This window comes from Triticum urartu, chromosome 5, assembly GCF_003073215.2.
Source record: "Triticum urartu cultivar G1812 chromosome 5, Tu2.1, whole genome shotgun sequence".
Classification (NCBI taxonomy): domain Eukaryota; kingdom Viridiplantae; phylum Streptophyta; class Magnoliopsida; order Poales; family Poaceae; genus Triticum; species Triticum urartu.
In genome coordinates, this window is record NC_053026.1 from 581,043,441 (window position 1) to 581,060,390 (window position 16,950).

Genomic DNA, 16,950 nt, shown 5'->3' on the forward strand with positions numbered 1-16,950 from the left:
CATAACTTTAGACATGATGCATGGATGCAATGCCAGTATCTGCAACCAAATTCTAGGGCTATGACAGCTTGCCCTGTTTATTGGGTTCTTCCTCTAAACCAAGTAAACAAACAAACTTCTTTATACATCTTTTAGGAATTGACGCGGTTGACATCGTTCTTCAGGGAAAAATATTGATGATCATTTCTGGTTGAATTCTGAGAAATCCTTGATTTCTTCTTGCCATACATATATCAGGTCAGCCTACCATATATCCTTTGTTGTAACAAAATATCCTGGACATGTGTGTTATTATCCACAATAGACTTGTATTGAGAACAAGAAATTCTTGTAGCTATCTTCTTTGCATTCAAAATCATAATTCATGGGAACCTGCCGTTGTTTAGAACATCCTTTCCTATTCAAGATTTTGTTAATACTGCTGTCATGTTGTTTCTTCATCAAGTGTTTCTTGAAAGTTGACATAGTTTCTTTAAGAACTTGTATTGTTTATTTGAACATATCATTGCCAGGTTTTCATTCGCATTTTTGGTCTCATATTTTGCACCCTTTGCCAATATGATGAATTTCCTTATAGCAGAAACAAAGTTGTGTTTTTCTAATTGAGTTTTTTGTGGTACAGGAAATCCTGATGATCGTAATTAATTCAGTGATGGATGGAAAAAGTTCATGCTGAAAACTGATCTAGGATAAATATGAATGTGCTCGGTGCATTTCATTTCAACGGCACATGACACTGCATCTCTAGTGGAACTGTTATTTTGGTATTAGGTGTGGTGAATGTTTTTTTTGAGCTAAGTGAGTATAGATTAAAGGGTTTTTATCATTTATGCCACTAATTGTGTCTCACTGCTCAGTTTTGCCACTAGAAATTACAAACGCTCAAAAATGCCATCGTTTCATGAAATGTTTTCTCAAAAATGCCATTAGATATTTGAAAATTACCATCATTCCATTAGATGTTTGCTCAGAAATGCCATTAGACATTGTTATTGTCAGGTCAAACTCGTTGACCATGTTATATGACAAAATACCCCTATACCCACATGTCAACTCTATCTATCTCACAATGATAAGTGTGGACCCCACTTGTTAGGAGTAAGCAAGCGAATAATTTTAGAGAAAATAAGAACGCTATTAGGATTAAGTGGGACCCATATTTTATTGTAGCGAGATCAAGGGAGAGCTGACATTCCAACAATTGACTACTTATATTTAGGAACAAAACATACGGATGTATATAGACATATTTTAGAGTGTAAATTCACTCATTTTGCTCCGTATGTAGAAAAACTTATATTTAGAAACGGAGGGAGTACAAGTGAGCATGAATTGTGCCGCTGCGTATTAGAACTTATTAAAGCCTGATTCACATCATTGTGCTCAATAAAAGGAATGAGAAATATAAAGGTCAGTGGGGAGCTTCCCTCACTGTCATAATTCCTCAAAAAAAAGGAACGGAAGAACCCCCAATAGAAAAATATTGGAAGATCTCTGTAATTAAGACATTTTGGCCTCGATAAGAAAACCAAAAATAATGTCTACCACTATTTGTTTTCCTTGTGCTTGCCCTCAATTCAATTTTCATGAAAGAAAAGATATTCAATCTCATACTTTTAACGCTAAAACATATGATTAAATGATCCAGAACATGTAGCGTTACTCCAATAGATATTCATCAGTACATCATCAAACTGTTCTGCCTGCACCGCGTCATTGACAAACAACATCTTTGATTTGAGCATCCGCAAAGTGTTCACCTTCAGTCACCAGATTACAGGTCTTCATATTGCAGACTTGCATTTCAATGAAGTTAGCTCAATGTTGTCCCATGCCATCCCTTCAAAAATAGAAATAAAAATAACTCAGATATATACACCATCTGAACATCTGAGTATGTTGTTTGCGAACAGTATAAACAGATAAGATGAATTGTCACTTGAAAAGGGTAGTTTAAAAAAAGACAAACAAGAAAGACAAATGGCATTGCAGTGGAGTATATTGGTAAAGAAAATAGTTCTGCACTCAATATTAATGCAAATGCAATTGCATCATATATTTGACATGGATTCAGATGGTAATGTCATCGCCTAGCTTGACATAATATTCAGAACACCACATAGCCACGGCGTTGCGGTGTGGCCTCAATGAGCAGGCACAGCCTCTGGTAAGGACTACAACTGACATGCAGGGACTGGTAGCAAACATGCTGCAGCCAGGCATGGTGTGTGTGTGTGTGTTCAGGTGTAACAAGAGGCTGAACGCGGCGACAGGGCAGCATACTCGAGAAAAATTGGAGTCCTCACCACAGTCCAGCCGTACCAATGTCGGATTAGGCGTGAGAGAATGAAATGAGGCATGAGAGGATAGAGAAAACAATCAGAAGGGTTGTAGCCAGAATCAAGAGTAAGACAGTAACATGAGAAGGCCAGCAAAGCTAATACTACAGGGGTTTTAGCTAATGGCACTCCCGTGTAAAGAGAATGGCTCACTGGCCCAGTACTGGCAGAGCTTGAGCATAATTCAAGAGGGGGCCATTACTCGAAGGGAACCAAATTAATAGCATTTTCTTCGATGGATGGAAAAATTAAGGGGGGAGGGGGGCATGGGCCCTGTTGGTCTACACTAAGCTCCACCATGGCCAGCACTCAGTTAGACGATATAAAAGTATATGCCATGGTTTTTCTGCGTTAGGACGCTTAGGCGCCCTGGCAGCGCCTTGGAAATCTGCCCGCTTTAGGCGCTTAGTCTGCCTTAGTGCTCAGGTGCCCGCTTAGGCGTCAGAGCAGGGGTAGAACGCCTTAGGACACTTTACTGCCTTAAAAACCATGGTATACGCTATCTCAAACAAAAGGATTCTAACAGAAACAGCCAGAGATGTGACCTGATTGACCCAAAGTAAACCAAAGAAATTTTGCCAACAGAGAAGTATGTGCTAATAAAGCTTCATAGACGCTTGTCCCCCCTACAGAAATTAGAGGACAATATAGTTTTATGCTTTACAACAGCAATCAAAATAATGTGGTTCCAAGAATTCACTTCAAAATAGCACCATGCTAGTGGCGACAGAAGGCTGCTGAAAGAATTACAGTCCCATTTGTACAGATAATGGACAATCCCATGTAAAGAGCAAAAGATCCAATAAGGAGAAATAGAGGACTCTAGACTCTTAAGGAAAACTTGATGGCAGAAGGACCAAAGCTTATACTCACTCATTTCGCTCTGTACGTAGTCCATATTGGAATCTCTAAAAAGGAGTTATATTTACGAACGGAGGGAGTCCATATTGGAATCTCTACACAACTGAAGCAGCTACAACTCAAACACTGGAACAGCCCAACAGAAGATTCAAGGCAACAACATATTAAATGCTTCAATTAATCTATATATATGTATATATATATTACTATAACACAGCAACACTAGAGGACATGCAACGGCAGAAGGCAGCAAAATAGAAACTTTGGGGCAGGAGTAAAGCAACAGAGAATAACATAGGGAAAACAACCCTGATTAGTAGGATGGTATGGGTCAGTCACTGTGCAGAGAGTTGACAATGAAAGAAGGGGACACTTCAAAGTGATTCATACAGGGAGCAGACAACATGCAGTAAGCTATAAAGCGTGCACCAAAGCCAAAGTTCTTTGAGAATCCTACACCGAATGCAACCGGGCAGCATGTCTATTGCACCATAGGTACGATAAATAAGGAAAAACACCAGTGTTTACCACTACAATATCCAACAGAAAGCTAAGCAAAGGCAACCATGTTATATAATACTCCCTCCATCCCAAATTACTTGTCTTAGATTTGTCCAATCAATCTAAGACAATTAATTTGGGACGGAGGTTGTATGTATGTAAGAATGTGCGTGAATGGCATCAATTAAGAAAGAAGTTCTTTGAGAATCCTACATGGAATGAAAAACCAGGCAGCATGTCTATTGCACCATAGGTACGATAAGTAAGGAAAAACACCAGTGTTTACCAGTACCGTATCCAACAGAAAGCTAAGCAAAGGCAACCATGTTATATAATATGTAAGAACGTACGTGAAAGATGTCATTTGAATATTAAGGGAGCTTCTTGTAGCCAGTTACCTGTTCGCCTTTTGAAGGTATTTGGAGAAGACAGTTGAAAGTTGGGTGGTATTAGAGAACTTGTCTTCTACATTCACATCAGTACATGACTGCAGATCCGCATGGTTCATGTCAACCATGATCATCCACTCCTTGCCATCAAATTCCTTCGCCCTCAGCAGGCAGCACAGAACACCCGGGTCATCCATGCTGATGACTGGGAACTCAGGAAGACGCCGAGGTAAGCCCAGACCTTGGTAACGAGGTTGTGCCCAGAGACAATCCAGGTTGATCTCACAATGCACCTCCCACTCGAAATTGGAGTTCAACGTCCAAATGGTGATTTTGCGGGTTAGCTGCTTCTGCCGCCGTTTGCTTCTCTTAGGAGCAATCCCTCGCCAGCCACTGTGGACTGTCTGATGAAAGTCATTGTCAAATATGGACATAGCGGATCATGCCTTGGCTGATGGACACACTTCGGAACCTCCCTGGGAAGTACCTCGGGATCCGAGCGTCATCAGGGTATTTGATTCCTCCAGGAAAAGGCACGAAGTGGAGCACCGAGGAGTCCACATTTTTGGAGAAGTCGCATAGCACAACGCCGCTGAAGTAGTCCATCCAGCAAAGGAAACGGCCGTCGAAAGCAAACACATCATCGGTCCACTAGAGGTCAGGGAGCTTATCAGCAAGCACCTTGGTGATGATTCTCCACTCGTTGGCGCCGGAGTTGAAGACACAGAGTTCAGCACTAACGCCCTTTTTCTTGGGGTGGACATTGAGGTCGGCAACGATGTAGCAGTGCTCCGCTTTGAGCTGCAGAATGCCGGTGGTGAACTTATGAGCCAGGAACCGCTTTGTGCTGCGCCGAGGAAGCTGCTGCACCGAGGGGGGAGGAGCAGAGGCCGTGTAGACGAACAGATCTTGCGGAGCGTCCATGTAGCGAATCCGGTCGGGGATCGAGATGTCGAAGAGGACAAGGTTCTTGTCGATTGCCCGGACGAAGGCAAGGAGTCCTTCTGAGCCTTGTCTCTCCGGCCAATGGAGGTTGAAGTAGGAGGACCCTAGAGGAGCTGCGAGGGTGAAGGAGACGAAGCAAGAGTGGCCGCTGTCAATCTTGACTGGAGCGGCGGTCTTGTTCTTGTTGACGGCCTCACCAGCAGCGTCTAGGTCATCGTGGCACCGTTTGCGGAAGATGCGTTCCAGCATCACCCAATCGTCGAAGACGACGGTCTCCTCCTCCGGCTTTGGGGCGCCTCCGGTGGCCATGGCGATCGCGATCGGAAATAAAGCCGCCGCCGCCGCCGCCCTAACCCTAACCCTAGTTTTTGGTGGAGGAACTAGTGGAGGGGGAGGAAGGAAGGGCGACAGACTCAATATTATACCGTCTCATTGGGCCACACACGCTTAAGAAGGGCGATAAACTAGAAGGGGCGGCTCATTGGGCCAGGAACTCAGTCGCACGCACAAGCGAACGAAGCGGGCCGTCTCGTTGATGTCCCTCCTTTCTGAAAGAAGTCTATTTTTCACCCTCAAATGTAGCCTGAGGGACAAATACCCCCTGAACTCAAATTTGGTATGATCTTAACCCCCAATTCCTTAAAACCGGGTAAATCTCCCCCTTAGGTGGTTTTGCATCAATTTTAGGCGGTTTTGGGGGCCAGAAAGTGTGACATGGCATGATCAAAACTCTATCTGCTCGCCTCCTGATGCACGTCGTCTGCCATGCGATGGGCCGGCCGACTTCACCTTCTAGCAGGTTCCTTTAAACGGTATTTTTTTTAACCAAATTTCCAAAAAAAATTCTGTTTGCTTTTTTTGTTTCGGTTTCTTTTCTGATTCTGATTCAGTTTCATTTTTTTTCTTATATTTTTATTTTATCATTTTGTTTTTATTTTATATCCTTTGTTTTCAAAAAATGTTTAAAATTCCAAATTTTGGTAATGATTTTAGAAAAATTCAAGGTTTTTAAATTTTGTTCACAACTCAAACAAATTTGGCGTATATCACACAAATGTTCATTGTGTATTGAAATAATGTTCAACGTATATCACAAAAATGTTCAATGTGTAGTTAAAAATTGTTCAGAGTATATTACAAAAAAATTCAACATATATTAAAATTTTGATCTGGGTATATCACAAAAATATTCAATGTGGAGTTCAAAATTGTTGTGCGTATATTATATGTACTTAAAAATTGTTTTGCATGTATTACAAAATGTTTGATGTATATTTTCAAAAAAAATTAGGAATTTCAAAAAATTTGTTCATCTTTTCAATAATTGCTCAAGTTTCAAAAGTTTGTTCGAATTTCAAAATGTGTTCACATTTTTTGGAAAAAAGTGTTCATGGTTTTAAAAATGTATTTGCGTCTGTCAATTTTTGTGCAGAATTTTCCATTTATTTTTCTTGATTTTATTGAATTATTCGTGAAAACTTGAAAGGTATTCGATACTTTAAACTCTTGCACTGCATACAAATCACTAGATTTTGCCAGCTTGATTGGTCAGGTTCTTCACTTCACGAGCGGAGCGTCACGAGTTCGATCTCTCGCTGGCTCGGGTCTTTTAGGCCATTTTTTTACGTGCTCGAGTACTTAACCTCTAAATGGGCTAGCCCACATGTGTGTACCTTAAGCTTGATGCTAGTGGGCGGCGGCCCAATATTGAGCCACCTGGCTCACCCGCTCGCTTGCTTTCACCAGCTAGGTTTTCTCTTTGTTTGTCTATCTAAAAGAAGCTACTCCCTCCATCCCATAATATAAGATCGTTTTGCAACAAAAGACGGCTTGCCAAACAATGTTATATTATGGGATGGAGCAAGTAGTTTTCTTCTGATTTTTTTTCGGTAGTTGGTCGAAAAATTCCTTTCGGTTTTTTTTATAGTACTTTCAAAATAATTGTAAGATGAAAAATGTCGAAAGATTTGAAAATAAATCAAAAATATAGAGAAAAGTTTGTGAATTTTAAAAAAGTTCACAGAATTGAATAAATGTTCCTCAATTAGTGGATTTTAAAAAGTTCAAGCATTTGAAAAAAGTTCGTGGATTTGAATAAATGTTCATGATTGTGGATCTTAAAAATGTCATTAATTTAAAAAAGTTGTTGAATTTTAAAAATATTCATGAAATTTCGAAAATTCACGAATTTTAAAATTTTAAAAGTACTCTAAATGGGCTAGCCCACATGTGTGTACCTTAAGCTTGATGCTAGTGGGCGGCGGCCCAATATTGAGCCACCTGGCTCACCCGCTCGCTTGCTTTCACCAGCTAGGTTTTCTCTTTGTTTGTCTATTTAAAAGAAGCTACTCCCTCCATCCCATAATATAAGATCGTTTTGCAACCAAAGACGGCTTACCAAACAATGTTATATTATGGGATGGAGCAAGTAGTTTTCTTCTGATTTTTTTTCGGTAGTTGGTCGAAAAATTCCTTTCGGTTTTTTTGTAGTACTTTAAAAATAATTGTAAGATGAAAAATGTCGAAAGATTTGAAAACAAATCAAAAATATAGAGAAAATTTTGTGAATTTAAAAAAAGTTCACAGAATTGAATAAATGTTCCTCAATTAGTGGATTTTAAAAAGTTCATGATTGTGGATTTGAATAAATGTTCATGATTGTGGATCTTAAAAATGTCATGAATTTTAAAAAAGTTGTTGAATTTTAAAAATATTCATGAAATTTGGAAAATCAAGAATTTTAAAATTTTAAAAGTTGAGACTTTGAAAAAAGTTCACCAGATTGAAAAAGATCATAAATTTTAAAACAATGTCATGGGCTTGAGAAAAGTTCACGGATGTGAAAACAAGTTCATGAACTCTTAAAACTTCACAAGTTCAAAAAAGTATGCAGGATTTAGAAAAAGTTCATGGATTTTAAAAAGAGTTCACAAACTTAAAAAAGTTAAAGGGTTCAAAAAAATTGTGAATTTGAAAAAAGTTCACGAATTTCAATCATGATTTTGAAAATTGTTCATGGGTTTGGAACAAGTTAACAAACTCAAAAAATCATGTATTTGACAAAAATTTCGCAAACTTGTAAAAGTTCAAGGGTTCAAAAATAGTTCATGGATTTAAAAAAACATCAATTTTGAAAAGAAACCGTTGATTTTGGAAGTATGAAAAAAGTTCGCGAAGTTGAAAAAAACTTAATGGATTTCAAAGAAAATAACCATAGATTTGGAAAAAAAATTCATTGATTTTGAAACAAAAGTTCACGAATTTTAAGAATGTTTTTCATTTGAAAATAGTTTGCGCGTTTGTAAAAGAAAAGGAAAAAGAATTTGAAAATAGTTCATGAATTTGACCAAAAATGGATTTGAAAAAAGTTCACATAATCAAAAAAACTCACAAATTGTAAAAACAAAACATGGATTTGGACAATATTTGTGAATTAATAAAAGATAGAAAAGAAAGAAATTAGAAAGAGAAATGAAAAAAATGAAGAAAAATCGACCAAAGAGAAAAAAAACTAGGAACGCACTGCTTTTATTTTTAGCGTTACATTTACCTTACGAGAAGTGGAAAGGGAAACAAGTTTGCACAAAAAAGAACTTTTCGAGTTGGTTACCGTGGCTTGAACTAATGCTGAGGAACCGCCTACCTGATAACTTACGTACAAACATCATGATGACATTGACCAAGAGGAAAAGGTTGTTGAAAAACATACCGCTGGTAAATTATGTGAAAATAGCATGGTAATATATGAACCGAATATGTGATAACTTACATACAAACACCGTGGTAAGATTGACAAGGGGGGATTGTTGAAAAATGTACCCCAGCAACTTATGTGAAAATAATATGTTAATATACGAACCACATACCAGTTGACTTACGTGCAAACACCACGATAACATTGACCAAGGGGGAAAAGTTGTTGACAAACATACCCCAACAACTTATCTGAAAATAGCACGATAAATTACATATCATATGTGTTGTAAATTATGTAGCCCATGCGTGATACCTTTTGAGCCCCCCCAAAAAGTTGTCGGAACATATCAACATGAGATATAGTATCAAAGGTCTCATCATGATGAATTCTTTATGTGAAAACAATTTTGAATCGAATTGACAGTTTGTGCTACAAAACATTTTGAATTTTCAAATTATAATTAGAGAGAGAAGTGCATGTGGGAGGAGCAGAGGATTATTCTAATGCATGCATGCATGTAACAAATGGGGAGGATGGAGGTGTTTAAGCTTAACCACCACACATTTTGTGGTTATCAGGGTCCTAAAATATATGGTCATACTATATACATTTGATGTTGTGTTTATTAGTAAGTTTTCTCATAAAGTTGGTCAAACTTAATGAAATGTTATTTAAGATAAACCTAAAACTTCAAATATTTTATAATAGAGGGAGTGGCCATTAGCATCCTTAACACCAAAAACCAGATAAACTTGACCCCTCACCCAACTCTGAGTGGTTTGACCGACAACATGGTGGTGGTTTCCAACTCATGGCAAACCCACCCACACTATATTCATTAAAAAGTGGAAGACGAATGACACTTAAAAGCCTGAATATATATTAATAACAACAATATAAATTAGAAAATAAAACATGATTTTATTTTGATTTCCCTAGATTCCAAAATGGATCTTGTTTATAATAGAAAATTTCAATATATAATAAAAAACAAGAATTTTTTATGAAAAGGGAAAAAAATCGAAAGCTATCAAGAACGACCAAAAAAATAAAATTCATCGATTTCCAATGATTTTCCTTCATTTTAAACTTATCTTTGTCAAACTATCATTAATTCTAAAATCCATTTCGTAGTTTTTCTAACTTAATTTAATTTGTATGTGTTGACTAAAATATCATATTTGGGAAATTACTACTATGTTTCTCATCCTTAATGTCCACTTTGATGGACCTGTGATATCTCAAAGGCGGCCATCTGTCCAAATTACATTTTCTCACATGATAGCATGCCAGCACTTCAAGACAAGTTACCTCAACAAACTTTTCTAAAAAATACCAATTGGGCTGCTTGGAAAAGATGCAAACACAAAAATTGCACCATGAATTCACAGAGAGAAAAGTATAAGTTCATTTCTCCTTCCGCCACCGATGAACACCACTTTGTTTTTCCCTAGGTTGTTTTTTATGGAGCTTTGTAAAGGGATCTGCCATAATACCATATGAACCTTTAGTTGTACTGAATGTCCTCACAAGACTAAGTATAATCCAATAAAAATGCACTATACCAAGATAAGCAAGAACCTCTAAAGTTAGGTAAGACCATATTCTTGTTACATTTATGATAGAAAAAATAGAGCAAAACTTAAAAGAGCTTAATTAATGCATGCATGTATAATTATTGGGTTGGCATGTGGTTCCGACACTCTTCTTCTGAGGTTTAGCGTAGTATTTATCCATCATAGATGGAAAATAAATATTCAAAAGCAACTACAGAAGAACTATTTCCAAAAGAAATAAGGTCTTCTCCTAGAAATGTTGATATCGTTTGATGAAACTGCTAATGAGAATACAAAGATTTTCTCGTTAGAAGATCTAGAGAAGGCAACAAACAAATTTTATCCTACACATATTGTCGTGGTTTTGTCACGACAGATGTCCTAGTGTGAGGGCTTAGTCGTTGAGCCATTGCAACGTAGTCTTAAAGGGGTTAAAGCGGGACAAAGGACGCAAGGAGTTTATACTGGTTCGCCCCTTACGTGAAGGTAAAAGCCTAATCCAGTGTGATGAATGCTAGGGTTCGATGACCAGGAGCGAATCCGCTTTGCCTGGCTCTCGATCTGTTGTTTTTTGTCCTTAAACCGCCTCCGGGTCCGTCCCTTTATATACACAGGTTGACGCCCGGCGGTTTACAGAATCCCGGCCGGCTCATATTCGTGCCCGGCTCGGTTTTCTACCCTTTCTTATCTTACAATACAGTTATACATCTCTTATGGCGGTTTACATCTACGGCCTAATCCGCCTTTGGGCCTTGGGGCCTTCTTGTTAAAACATCCTTCATTAAGCGCCTTGCCTTCGTGGGCTTGCAAATAGGAATAGCTTACTATAAGTATTAATCCGGCCTCCTGGGCGGTTTATACTTAATAGTTTATATCCCCAACATTAGGCCCAAATTTGATTTGAACTGGTTCATGTCATTCAGTACTTAGAAAAATTCCTTCTTCAACACTAGCTGAAAAACCTTGTAAACCGCCTGTGACGTCATCTCTAGAGCCATAATAATCCATCGTGACGTCATCTGCCATTAGCTTTGTCAGATCCCAAATCTTTAAATGTATCTTCTTTAATGAATTTCCAAAAATCGAGGCGTCTGCATGTCTTAGATCCGTTTTGCGACCTCCTCAATTCTCGTGCCTGCCGCTTATCCCTTCACCTTATAAATAGGGCCGGGGATCATTTTCACTTTTCCCCTCGTTGCCTTCTCAGCCTCATCGTCTTCCTCGCATCGCCCCAGCACCTCAAGCTCCGTTAGCGCCGTCGAACTTCGCCCTGCCTCAACCTTGGGCCGCTGCAATCACCCTTGAAGTACCAAAGAATCGCGGCGGCCTCTCCGCTGTTCCTTCTGCACTAGTAAGCTTCTCTTTTCCTCCACCGTAGATTCAGTTTTAGGGTTGAACATTCCTCGGTGTTCGTCGATGTTCGTCGGTGCTCATATCAGCGATGTAGTTCCTTCGATTGAAACTCCATATCAGCCGCACAGCAATGGCCATAGTCCTTTTTCATCAGCGCATCGTGTTTTAAGCAAAAACTTTCAATTCTGAACCTTAATCCACTGCTTCGGTTTCCATGTTAGGTCTTAATATATTTTCATTTTTCGACCCGTGATAGATCCAAATTTGTATGCCCAACTTGTGAAACCTGTTTTCCCCTTACTTAGCTATTCAGATCTGTACCTTCCATACCAATAGTAGGCGGTTTAACTTTAGGAAAATGATAAAACCCGTCAGGTACCATTTAGTCCCTCGTAAACGCCAATCGCTTTATCATTGTAGTCCTGATATCATCATCCTCTGGTTTAATAATTTTGCATGCTTGGAATACCTTTCGTCCCTTAACCTGCAACGCTTCATGCTTATCCACCCATGAATCTTAAACCGGCACAAATCTTCCTTCAAAGTGTCAAAGAAATGGCCAAAGTCTTTTTTACGCTTGTAACTGGGTTCCATCCCGGATTACGAAGAAGATTGAACGAATGCGTTTATAACTGGCGCTTTACCGAAACAGAGTGAAATCCACTGCGTGAGCTGCCGGTCCAGAAAATCCTCCTGAGCCCCAAGGATGGCGAGATAGTTGTGTTTGGTTCACTGAGCCGTGGTTTTAAACCTCCCGGATCAAAAAAAATCCGTGATGTGCTTTGCTAGCTTCCAGATCCACCCTCCAAGATATTGGACCTAATTCTGTGTTCCATATTTGTAATTTTCAAGTGTTTTCGAGGCTTAATCTGCAGAAGAACCGACGTTGAACTTTCAGGGACTTTTTCTATTTAAACCGCCGTACTGAATTTATAGACGGGCCCAATACTGACTTGGCGGCGTTTGAATTCAGAAAAGAAAGACGTGAGCTTCCTCACGCCAAGCATCATAGTCACCCGATTGAACCAGGACTTGGTTCTATGCAAAGATACTTCCCCAGATGACGAGAACCCTCTGTCGGGTTACCGTGCTCACCGAACTACCAATACACATCCATTTCCCAAAGGTCGACCGCAAAAAGAAACGGGCCAAATATTGCACCACAACTTGCAAAAGCTCAGAGCCTTTGTGGCTAATGGGTTAACAGGAATTGACTTGTTCGTGCTTGGATATCTTGGGTATTTTTCCTTTAAGCTGTCGCCCAGGTTTAATGTGCGAGGTACACAGGGACTTGAAAGACCCTCAAATGGCACACTAACATTCAGTTAAACTGATGCTGAAATCACTGAAGCTGTCAAAAAGATACTGGATGAATCGGTGCTATCTGCAGCAAAACAGGGCTAAGTCCCTTCTATGTTTCGAATAAATTGCCAGCTGTAAGAATTCCCTAACCCCTGTTTGAACCTGATATTCTTAACTCTTCCTTATAACCTTTGCCAATCTTTTAACAGGGTGACGACCCATTTTGGAAGAAGAAAGCTCAGGATAAACCGGCTAATACCCCTCGACCCAAGACAAAGGTCGTCAAAAAACCTGCCAAGAAGAAAGCAGCTGAGTCCATCGAGCTTAACCTCGACGAAGATCTTGACAACCCGGAATCAGAGGTAGAACTTGATTCTCTTGGTTCATTTTTCATACACCTCATTGACAATGACCATTATCAGGATGACGCTGAAGCTAGCCGGGCTGATGATGTAGAGGTAATTATTCTTTCCTCCGGTTCACATCCTCAGCCAACACAGAAAACCCGTCAAGCAAACCGGAAAGTAAAATTTTCACACCCTCTAGCTTATCTGGATCCAAACTTTCTTTTGAAGAAACAACAACATGAAGCTCGCTGCACAACCTGGCATAGTGGCCAGGTGGTTACTTCATCCGGTTTACCGAACACGCCGGTTCGTAAACGCCGACCTAAGGTTTCATGCATTCCTGACACATCTTATCCCAAGGCTAGTTATTTTCGGCAACCTCTTAATCCATCTGACTCAAACTACCAGGGAACTTCCCATCCATCCTCTGCCGAATCAACAGGGACACAACTTCCACCCCTTAAGACTGTTCCTGGGTAGCCATACTACACTAACTCTTTATCCTTGCACCTGTTAATTATTACTAACCTTTATTTACATTTATTTCAGAGCTAAAAGCTAGGCCAGCAAAAAGGCCAAATTGAATAAATTGGCTGATGATAACCCGGACACTGAACTGCGAAAAGATCCCAGAACAGTTTGAGCCAAATGCTTGACGCTATTCTTGATGATCCGCCACGCAACATCATGAAACCTTTGCTGAACAGGATGGAAGATGATCCTACAGGCCATGGCTTACTGACCCGCCAAAGGCCCAGGCCTAAACTGCAGATAAACCGCCGAGGCCCAGTCAAAGTGGCTGATGACCAATCGGATGATGTCATTGTTACTGGTTTAGGGCTACACAAACTCCTGGTAATCCCATTGCTTTTATCAAAACATAGTGCCAAGGAAGAATTTGCTGGCTATGGATAAAGGCAAGTGGAAAACAGATTTGGAAAGCTATGCCCACCCTCAGCGCCCAAGATATCCACTCCGTTTTTAAACCGCCTGTACACAAGCCGCCGGACTATAAAGCCGGTTTAGTGAACCTGATGAAAGAGCAATATTGAGGTAATACTGTTAACTCCACATAATTGTTTCTCTCTTGTATCTGATTCTAATATCAACTCCAATAGCCCCCAAGGGTTGGTTTATTGATATCAATGTAAACGGGACTTTGTAATACTTCAACTTTGCCTGCGTAGCCCCAAGGCCGTTTAATCTTTCAGGATGACCAGGACTTTAGAATATTAATCTTGCACTTTTGTTTGTGTAAGCCCCCAAGCCGCAAGATGAATAATACTTGAATGATCTTGGGACTTATAGAGAAAGTTTGATAAGAAGCAAATAGGCATTAGCCCCCAAGTGCCAAGTGTATAACTTGTTATGTGCTTGGGTACTTCAAAATGCTTCCAAACTCATAACATATATGTCTCTTTACAGGCTGAGCTGAGCAAAAAAGGAATCTCAAACCCGATCTTCAAGAAAACATTCAAGTCCCAACAAGCAGAAACCTTCCAAAGCCAAAGAGGAGCTAACCAGTGCCTAGTAGCCATGGAGAATTGAAGGAAAAACTTCCAGAAGGAGCGGGCAGACTGGACATAGAAAAACCAAACTTCAAAAGAGGGCTTAGGATTGCAGAAGCAGCCTTAAATCCGCGGTGGTAGAAGAGCTGACTGGTCTGAAGTGGCAAATAAATGCGCATGACCTGCTGTGTTTGGTAAGCACCCTTATTATAAGCGTTTAACATGTATTATTCCTATGAACTGCCGGTTATCGATGTGCGTAATGACAGGATCTCATTACCCATCTGGGCTTGATATGCAGAAAAAATGAGGCTGCTATACTCTTATAGAGCAATTATTATACCGGCGCACAACGGATCATTTGTACTAGCCTCTCATAAACAACCACCCCCAACCTTGATCAAGCAAAACATTAGAGAAGCTGTCAATTGATTCCTGCCCGGTTTGAGGAGTTAAAAAGATCAGCTGCAAGGCAGGTGCTCTAACTGCGCTAATCCGGGCTTAAAGCATGGATACCAGATCTTGACCCGGGTGATATAGGAAGCGCTATCCAAGCATAAAAGGGAGGACGGGTCAGATTTTGACAATGATGATCTCCGAGCTTTGACGAAGGGAATGCGCCCATTAGTGAGCAAAATTGCTGAAGAGACAGATCTTTCTCATTACCAGTCGATTTATGACGCCGACAACAAACGGGTTTAATGCCGCCAACTCATGATGTGGAAAATCTTATCCCGCCAATCCGTAAGCATATCTACCCCCTGATGTTGAACCCTCCACACTTATAAGCGACGAAGTTGTATTCAAGGGCCCTAACTGGAATCGACTGGGCAAACCATTGACTTCCAGCCGCTGGGGTGGAGAGAAGGAGGGGAACCGGCGCAAGATGATCCACAACCATCAGTCAGCCCGGCGAAGAGTCATGATCCGGAGGCGGTTTAGCTTCTGCATACTGCAAACCAACTTTTTGAAAACAATTTATCCTTTGGGCATCAAAGTGCCTTGTAATAGGGCTAGTTTAAATACTTTGGTCTACTATGCCATCGTGCATGTTCACTTTGCATGATACACTGTTAATCCGTCATGATTATGCTATGTCTGCTTATGATCCTTAGCACCTTTATTCAACCTGTTCTGCAATAAAAAGTGTCCTGGCGGTTTACGCCGGACGGTCATAACGCCCAACATATAACTCGGGTTTATTATAACCAAGGTTGTACTTAAGAATAACCAAATATGAAATATATCATACCTATGACATGAATTCAACATCGTTGGTTTACCAACCTTTTTGTAGTAAGGTGATAACCCAAACCTTGAGTATTGATATTCCTCAGCTGTTGCTCGTTTATGAACAGGCCCAGACCAGGTTTAAATAGAATAGATAAATTACACTCATAAAGAATTATAAACCAAAAAATCAAAAAAAGTTTGAAATAGTTATAATTGTGGTGTTGCAATGATCAAGAGGGTTGAAGTGATGGTTCGAATACGACCAAAGCCCCCAAGTGATTTCGCTGGTGGCCTTATGTCTATCAAGAGGTGTAGCTATGGTTCGAATACGACCAAGCCCCCAAGTGATTATGTGGGTTGTGCCCAAGGGATACCTATGTTTGAGCTGTGCTATGCATCAGACTCTCTTTGGTCCCTTTAATCCGGGCATTAAGCCTTAAGTAGATCAGAGCCCTGCTCATATGAAGTTGTGATATTGGCTTGATAGCCGGATTACCAAGGTAACAGAGTTGTGCTCTTATAATATGGGCTTGATAGCCGGATTACCAAGGTAACAGAGTTGTGCTCTTATAATATGGGCTTGATAGCCGAATTACCAAGGTAACAAAGCTGTGCTCTTATAATATGGGCTTGATAGCCGGATTACCAAGGTAACAGAGCTGTGCTCTTATAATATGGGCTTGATAGCCGGATTACCAAGGTAACAGAGACTCATGTATGGGAACGATAGAAGCCCCGCTTCAGCAAGGATGACGGTTTATTATATCAATCATAATATATAGATTGTTTAAATATGTACATACGGAGAGCCTGTGGCTCAGGTGTAATATGGCCTAAGCTGAGCAATATTCCAGGGTCGGTGGGGCTCCTCCTCCGATGTGCGTGAGTCCTTGTGGTCTCGAACATCGATAAGGTAATA

General features: G+C 40.1%; 1 long non-coding RNA gene across 1 annotated transcript; it reads right to left on the reverse strand.

Annotated features, from left to right (window-relative positions):
* Window positions 1-1,581: 1,581 nt before the first annotated feature.
* LOC125510931 lies at window positions 1,582-4,509 on the reverse strand. Its single transcript, XR_007284807.1, has 2 exons — window positions 4,100-4,509; window positions 1,582-1,840 (listed from the first exon to the last, which is right to left on the reverse strand). It is a non-coding gene; the product is annotated as an uncharacterized LOC125510931 (long non-coding RNA).
* Between the last annotated feature and the right edge of the window lie 12,441 nt (window positions 4,510-16,950).